A 9,240-nucleotide genomic window follows, 5' to 3' on the forward strand; every position below is an offset into this window, starting at 1 on the left:
TCATGGCACAACCATCCGGTTTCATTAATGCAACCTATCTTCATCATGTTTTCCATCTTTAAAAGTCCATAAAGTCCATCTATGAATTGAAACAAGCACCGAGAGCCTAGTATTGTGCTTTGCATGACTGCCTTTGTGGCATTGGGTTTGTAAAATCTATTTCGGATCCCTCCTTGTTTATCTACCAAAAGCATAACATTGTGGCATACTTCCTTGTATATGTTGATGATTTGATTCTCACATGAAATAATTATGTCTTCATCTCCACTATCATCACATAACCTGGTGCTTAATTCTCTCTGAAAGATCTCGGGCCACTTCACTTCTTTTTGGGGGTTGAAGTTATTCCAACCTCAAATGACCTGTTTCTTACACAACAGGTATAAAACAGGAATGGAAGGTGCTAAAGATGTCACCACACCCCTAGCCACCTCAAATCGACTTCAGCTCAATGATGGTTCAAGCCCAGCCGTTGCACCTCTTACAGAAGTGTGATTGGTGCACTCCAATATCTTGCTCTAACTCAACCGGACATTGCTTTTCCAATCAATAAGCTGGCTCAGTTCATGCACTCTCCATCTGAAGTTCATTGGACAGCAGTCAAGAGGCTCCTACACTATCTCAAACATACCATTTATCATGGCATTCAGCTTCGTCGCTCAACTGCACCTCAACTCCTCGCATACTCCAACGTTGACTGGGCAGGGAACATTGATGATAGAACATCTACCGCTGCCTACATTATTTTTCTTGGAGCTAATCCTATCTCCAAGTGCACTCGAAAATAACAAACCATGGCTCTTTTATCCACCGAAGCTGAATAGAGGGCACTAGCTAGTACCACCTCTGAACTAGTATGGCTTCAATCACTCTTTTGTGAGCTTGTGGTCACTATGAAGTCACCACAAAAAATTCTTTGTGATAACATTGGTGCCACTCAGTTAAGTCTCAATCCTGTGCTCCATTCAAAGATGAAATATATTGCCATTGATTTACACTTTGTGAGGGACTACATTAGCAAAGGGATTCTGCAAGCCACCCATGTGTCTACTCACGACTAGCTTGTAGATTTAATGACCATGGCATTATCACGTCCAAGATTTCAATTTTTACAGTCCAAGATTGGTGTCACTGATGGGAGCACCATCTTGAGGGGGCGTAATAAGTGATAACATAATTCATACACAACAAATCCTCCGTGATTTCAGCTGAGCAAGCTTTTTGGAGTCAATTCTGTTTACTTGCTTATTTTAGGTTCTTGTAATATTCTATACAGCAAAGCAACATTAATGTGTTCATTCCTTTTATGTAAACATTAGTTGTGTATATATAGTCATCACTCATGAAATACAAGGTGCATAGTTTTTCCAATGGTGTTCAACATTCTTATAGATATGTGACATCCGTTAGTCTTTTAACATAATATTGACAAAGTTACTTAATTATAATTTTTTTAAAAAAATATATGAATCAATTTACAAATATTATAAACCGGACTTAAAATTACAAAAATATAAAAATTAATGTACAAACTTAACATTAGCCCTGACAAAAACAATAATAAAAGCAACAACCTATTTAAAAGTCACTGCACGCCATATTCCTACGGCCTGAATAATTAAGTCAACACTTATAATTTATGTCGGAAAGTAAGTGTGTCGGCTGTCAGCATGTCTTTTTTAAATCAAAAGATTTTGGGTTAAATGATACGGGCCGGTATGCTTAAAATAAATAAATAAACTTTGTTTTATTTATTCAAACTCCAGCCATCCTTAAGAAAACGGACAAAAAGAGCAATGCGTAGGTCTCATGCGCAGCGTTAAGGAAGGTCTCTTGCCGCCATTCACGGTACTATCGGGATTAACAGTCTCAGATCTTTTACAACCGACCTATACTTTATTATCAAGTGAAGCGCGTGAGTTTCACGTGCCTCCACAGTCAGTCGCAGTCGTTTACCAATGATTCAACTTATTTTTCTGTTGTTATTTTTTTATGTTCTTGCTTATCTTACCTAAAGGTCAAGATAATGTGGTCGTCAAAGTCTTAACTAAAGGTCACCAACAGTTCATTGCAGCTTCTAGCCATAGTCTACTATGTAAAAATTACTTCAAACGATTTCCCTTTATAGGAAATGGTTGTGAGCTTAATTTTTTACTTTAGATCTCTCTTATTTTATTATTTCACTTGTGTTGTATTTGCTAGTTTTGAAATAATTGTTAGGGACTCTTATCCTATTTAATCTTGTATCTCATAATTGCTTAGTTTATCTATGCTTGCTTAGGAAAAAAAAAAACGCTCTAGCCATTATTTTCACCAAGATAAAATGGTTTCTATATGGAAAATAAATTCAGCTTTAAAAGATGTTTGATTTTTTGTTATTTTATAAGTTATGAGTCGTAACAAATCCAATATTACTTCTAGTTTTAATTTATTTTTTATTTTTTATAAAATCCTAATTACACTCTATTTTTATTTAACTACAAAAAGCTCTCATTTATCAAACATTATAATTGTCCTTTTCCATTAAAAAAAAAAATCCATAGAGAAATAAAGCTTTAATCTATTGCCATTTTGTTTTTCTACATTTTAGTTTTCTTAAGTAAACAACATTATCTCTAAGTTATTTTTAGACTTTTAGCATCAGATTCAATAGAGAAAATTAATTTAAATAAATATTTATTAAAATACTCAAACTCGTGATTTAGACTAATTAATTCCAATAAAATCTATGTCAGTGAGTAATTTTAATTTTCAAAGGAAACTATGGATCCCGTCTTGGGAATTAATGTTTTCACGATGCTAAATATGATTATCCAATGTATTGAGATATTGAACCGTTAGAATTCCACCGCAATATACATCAATTTAAATTAAACTACATGTCGTGTTTGAGTTCACAACCATCTCAAGATCAAGGAAGGATCTACAGGATTCATTGTGAACCCAACACAATAGTAATAATGAGTTTATCATTTAATTTATGGTATTTTTCCAAATAACAAATCACATAGTACAATTCAATATATTCCATATGTCAATATGCCAATGAGCAGCTTTCATGATTAAAAAAATATCAAAATTCACATATTATAATGTTATAGATAAAATGTCCAATCTTATAATTGAAATACTCTAAGAGGATATTTGGAGAACGAAATGGGATGAAAATTTTATGAATAGTAATAAGATAGTTTGTAAATAGTAGTGAGATTGTTCGAATTTATAAGTATTTTTTAAATTTTGAAAAATGAGAGAGAAAAAGTCGAATAAGAAATATTATAAAATTAAAATTGTTATAAAATAATTTATTATTATTATTTTTATTTTGATATTTGAAAAAATTAAATTATTTTATATTTTTTATTTGAAAGTTTAGGAAAGTTGTAATGATTAGTTTGAAAGTATTTGTATTTGAATAATGTTTGATAAAGAATTAAATGATATGAGATGATTTATGGTCTAGATTAGTACTATTATTCATGTAACTCTTAGAATAAAACATTTATATGGATAAGTTTTGTCAATCTCAACATTGCCAAGATAAGTGTATTTAAATATGCTTTTTACAACGGTTGGATTTTGAACCTATTTTCACTCAAATTGTCTTCTTTTGTAAGACTGTTCATCAGGTTTGCTGATCTAGGTACCCAGATATACTTAGACCTAGACCTAGGTGGTTAATTCGGGCTATCTGCTAGGGTGAAATCAAGTTTTTAAAACTCGAAAATTAAGACACTAAGATTGAAACTGGATATCTTTCTTCTTCTTCTTCTTCTTCCTTTTTTTTTTTTTTTTTTTTTTTTTTTTTTTTTTTTTTTTTTTTTTTTTTAACATAAGATACCTATAAATTTAGGTCATCTCATATAATTATCTAAACCTAATAAGCAACCTGTGTCAATACTTGCATTCCATATTTTTCAATATAAAGTCGGTATCAAGCTAACGCTAGAATGTGTTCAATGTTAAGAGTATTTTACATTTGGTGAAACATTGCAATAACCCTAGGGTTTTCAGCATGCCAAATTCGGCTACTATTTGATTGTCTCTGCGAAGATAATGATGGTGGATGCTATGGTCTTGGGCCTCGGTGTGAAGAGAGAGAGATAGAGAATGAGAGAGAGATGAAGAGAACGCGAAACTGAGTCTCTGAGTGTATTGAGTAGTCGAAATGGGGGAGGTAATTTGAAATTCAATATATGGAATTACATTATAACCAAAACGATGCCGTTTTATACCAGTAGATTTAAAAAGAAAGAAATTATACCTAAGCCATAGGTATTAGGTTAAAATCCAGTACCCACATTCTATACCCGTACATGGGCGGGTAGGAAACCTGGTTATCTTAAATGGGCCGATGACCACCCGAATGCACCTAGGTTCTAGGTTTCAAACCACGCCGGGTTTTCTCCCAACCTTTGAGAACAATCTTATTCTTTTGTTGGATTTGGGGTAGCTACAACACATATCTTCACTTCTAGGCAATGTTCGGTAGCTAGCACCATTGAAATCTACCAATAAGTCCACCCACACAAGTTATAAAATTTTAACATTTAAAATAATTAAAACGAGAGGCAGAGGTTTTTGGCTTAGGGGAATTAGGATTTCAAAATGAGAGGCAAAGTTTTCGGTTGTGTTTTTTAGTTTTTCATTTTTTCTCTTTTTTTTTAATAGCCAAGGTGGTAGATGCCACCTTAGTTGGTATACTCTTCGGTAGGTTTTTTTTCGATGGGACTAGCATTTTCCTAAAAACTAATTGTACTTCTACAAAAGTATTGCATTAGGATTACAAAAAAATTGGCGAATTGATAAAACCGACCGAATTAATGTGTTCGGTCTGGTTTTAGTTTCTAATAATCAAAACTAGTTAGAAAATATCCGATTTTGATTTTGATATTTCAAACACCCGTTTGAATTGAACCAAACCGGTAAATATATATTTTAATTTTTTATATTATATATAAAATATTTTTTATATAATTTTTTATATTATATATAATTTTTTTCTTTTATATATTATATGCGTATTGCTAATTAATATAACATGAAAATCTAATCTAATTAATCTTATTAGAACATAAAACTAATATAGTATTTGATTATTAATATAATATAAAATTAATATTATAAATTTAATATAGCATTTTATTATCATATAATATATCTTAATTTTATAACTTTTAATATAATATTTGAAATTTTGATATAATCTATAAATTTTAATTTTATAATTTTTTAGTAAAAATTTATAAAATGAGAGATATAGATCAATCATTTCTTAAAATTTTGTTAGGGTAAGATTTAATTTATTCCTAAAATCGAAAAAAATGAGACCTGACGGGATCGGACTAAAAAGAAAAATCAAAAGTTTCAATTTAGTCATTGATCAGTCCGATTATTAAATTCTCGAAATTGATATATATCTAATAGAATTAAAAAAAAAAATCTGAAAATCGGACGGATTAAACTACAGCATAAAAATGAAGTGTATTTGAAAAATAACAAACGAAAATTATATATATTATATTATCATCTTATTTATATTTTATTGAGAAAAATGTGACATATTTATTATTATTAAATAACTATTTATTATATATTTTTTTATTATTAAATAGTGATAAATATGTTATATATATTATATATAGTGAAATATAAGAGCATCCTCATCCGGGTCTACATATAGAAGTTTTTCCTATAATTTAGGGATTTGTTTAGGGTTTTGCAATAAAAACACCCCACATCCCGTTCTCCATTTTGCGATCTACCTTTTCGGTCTGTACAGAAAATCTCCATCTTTGTTGATCTACTGTACATCCGCATCGTGCATTTGGCTTCTGTTTCTCTCCTTCCATCCCGCGTGTTCTTCCCTCTCGCTAGGGTAAACGATTTGCTTCCTCCTTCACACATCAAGCACCATCGATTGCAGAGTGAATCGCCGAATAAAGTAAGAGAAAAATTTCCTATTTCTCTACTCTGGCTGTTTGTCTTCCCCGATTATCGGTCTATTTTTCTTCTATGATTGTTTCCTCTCTCTCTTTTTCCTGTTTATCTCTTCCCCTTTTTCTTCCTCTCGACGCCATAAGAGAGTTGTGAGAGCTGAAAATTCTCTTCAAAGTACGCGGCTTAATGAATTTAATTAGGTGTTTGCTGAAATTTCTTCTCTGATTATTTCTTTATTGCAGCTCCTCATTCGCTGATCTCAGTGTTGGGGGCAAATCGCAGGTATTTGATTCAGATTCTCTCTCTCTCTCTCTCTCTCTCTCTCTCTCTCTCTCTCTCTCTCTCTCTCTCTCTCTCTCTCTCTCTCTCTCTCTCTCTCTCTCTCTCTCTCTCTCTCTGCGCGTTACTTTGTGATTCTATTGGCTTTCTTCCATGCCTTAACTCGAGGGAAAGGGGAGGATCTAAAGAATAACATGGACCTATATGAGCATCACATGCATTTGTGATTCTGTTGGAATTTGTTGGCCGATAATAAATCCTATACGATATCTTTCTCTTTCAGAATTGGATCTGCAAATTTACTTGTTTGATTATTTAGTATATATCTCATGTCTTGGCTGTGTGGTAGAGGAAAAAGTTATTGAGTGGTGCGTTTGTCATGAATAAAATGCATGGATTTTTAGTCACTAAACATGGCGCTGAAATAGGCAGTGATGATGTTTTGAGATGGAGATTTCATTGATTGATAGCACATGCTGGTGGAACCTCTTCATTTTGGATATTGTGGACCTTGATGATTAAGCCTTTTAATTACACTTTTTTGGTTGCTTTTCCTTATAGTTCTTGTTCTGTTTTTTTTTTTTTTTTGTAGTCTTGGTTTCTTTTGTAGTTCTTGGTTTCATGAATTTGATTTGGCATCTTTTGTAGTTCTTGGTATCTTTTGTTTTAATTGGAAGGAAGATTGTGGAAAGAGTTCATGAAACCATATTCTAGACCGACCTTATTAAGGATCAAAGGTTTATTTTTCGGTTGCTTTTCCTTGTAGTTTAATATTCTGTTTTTATTGTAGTTCTTGGTTTCTTTTGCAGTTCTTTAATTTCATGAATTTGATTTGATTTCTTTTGTAGTTCTTGGTTTCTTTTGTTTTAATTATACATGCTTGTGGAAAGAGTTCATTTTGGATAATGTGGACCTTTGTAATTAAGGATCTTAAGTGGGTTTTTCGGTTGCTTTTCTTTGTAGTTTAATGTTATGTTTTTATTGTAGTTCTAGGTTTCATGAATCTGATTTGGTTTCTTTTATAGTTCTTGGTTTCTTTTATTTTAATTACACATGCTTGTGGAAAGAGTTCATGAAACCATATTCTGCACCTTTGTAATTAAGGATCAAAGGTCAATTGTATGTTACTTTTCCGAGTAGTTTAATGTTCTGTTTTTATTGTAGTTCTTGGTTTCTTTTGTAGTTCTATAATTTCATGAATTTGATTTGGCTTCTTTTGTAGTTCTTGGTTTCTTTTGTTTTAATTATACATGCTTGTGGAACCTCTTCATGTATATTTCTTCTTTACTTATGACTTTGCTGCTTGTCAAATGAAATGGTTATACTTTGTAGTTCTTGGTTTCTTTTGTAGTTCTATAATTTCATGAATTTGATTTGGTTTATTTTATAGTTATTGGTTTCTTTTGTTTTAATTATACATGCTTGTGGAACCGGATGAGGATTATATTTCTTCTTTACTTAGGACTTTGCTGCTTCTCAAATGAAATGGTTATACTTTTTAAATTCAGTGTGCATGTGTAAAGCAGTTGACTAGCTATAAAAAATTCAAAATCACAGCTTAGCTCTCTTTTTCTATGTCATCTCTGTTTTGTGCTTCCCCTCTTTCAAGGTTGTATGAGTTCTACATATCAAAACTCATGTCTCCTACGGAATGTTTCAAATATAACATGCTTGAAACACTCCCTACTAAATTCTGAAAAGTAATGTAGATCCTGTTTTTTTTTTTTTTTTTTTTTTTTTTTTTTTTTTTTTTTTTTTTTTACTTTTGGCATTTGCATATACCTTTAATATTCACATAGTTTGAAGTTTCCTTGTAATTCTTTTGCTCCGGTTATTTTTTTCCTTTTAAATTGTGGTGAAAGAACCATGCAATTGGTTTCCTTATTCTTATTGATCGGATGTAATTGGTCTGTTTTGTTATTGATGTTCAATTTTTTTTGTTCGAGATCCACACTTTTTTGTTTATTTAAGCCTTTTAAGCTGCTTTCTTCCACACTTGAGAAAATCATGCCAGAATTCCCCATTTACACCGTGTAGATGCTATAGCTAGAGCTCTTGCCTATTCTTATGATCAATACAATCTTGTTGGATAATAGTATTGTGGTTGGGACAGTTTCCTTGTAGTTTGCTTGAATTTGTGCAATCTTGTTGGATTCTTTGCAGTTATTCATGTATTTCGGGGGAGGGGAGCTGTTAATAGGCTATGATGATGGTGTTATAGTGCGGGTTAATTCACTAGTGTATTAGGGGACCCATCGATATGGTGGGGTAATCCTCATTCGGATGACCATATTGCAGTTTGTGGTACTTTCCACAAAAAGGCAACGGGGATTCAAGTGGGGTTTTGCAGCCATTCGATGTTCGCCACCTTACTTACGCATGCTGAGCATATTTACACCATTCTGAGCCTTTTCTGTTATTAATATATGTTATATACAAATATATATCGAATGGGGATGCTCTTATATAAATTAATGTGATTTGCATGCTGTTTGGTTGAAATGGTTTTGTATTATGTTCTGATAGAGAAATAAATGTATAAACTCAACCCCTTCGGCTGTGATGATGACAACTGAATGTGGGGATACAGGATATAGATTTCCATTTTCTCAATGGCTAGGTAATCCGGACGGCCGACAAGTACTGGCAACCGGTTGTTGCAGCCATGAGTGGGTGGCAATCTTTTCTTGATGTGCTCATTCGGTTCTTGAGCCCTGATCAAAAACCAAACTTCAAAGTGATATCTTTTCTAACATATAAATGTTTTTTTAGAGATGGATTCACAAGACGTGACTACTATGTACTTCACCAACCTCCTTAGTCAAGATCCTCAACTTGACCCCACTTACGGTGGGCAAAGTGGAACTTCTCCGTTGACCCTTGATGACTCTCCAACCCTACCCCCTAACGAGCCTATCGGCGTTAGGAAATTAGTCAGGGGTGTGAATTTCACCCCGAAAAAGACAAATTACTTGTCTCTGCTTGGCTAAATTGTAGCCTTGATGCCGTTCAGGGAATATA

Source organism: Carya illinoinensis, chromosome 3 (assembly GCF_018687715.1).
Source record: "Carya illinoinensis cultivar Pawnee chromosome 3, C.illinoinensisPawnee_v1, whole genome shotgun sequence".
Lineage (NCBI taxonomy): Eukaryota > Viridiplantae > Streptophyta > Magnoliopsida > Fagales > Juglandaceae > Carya > Carya illinoinensis.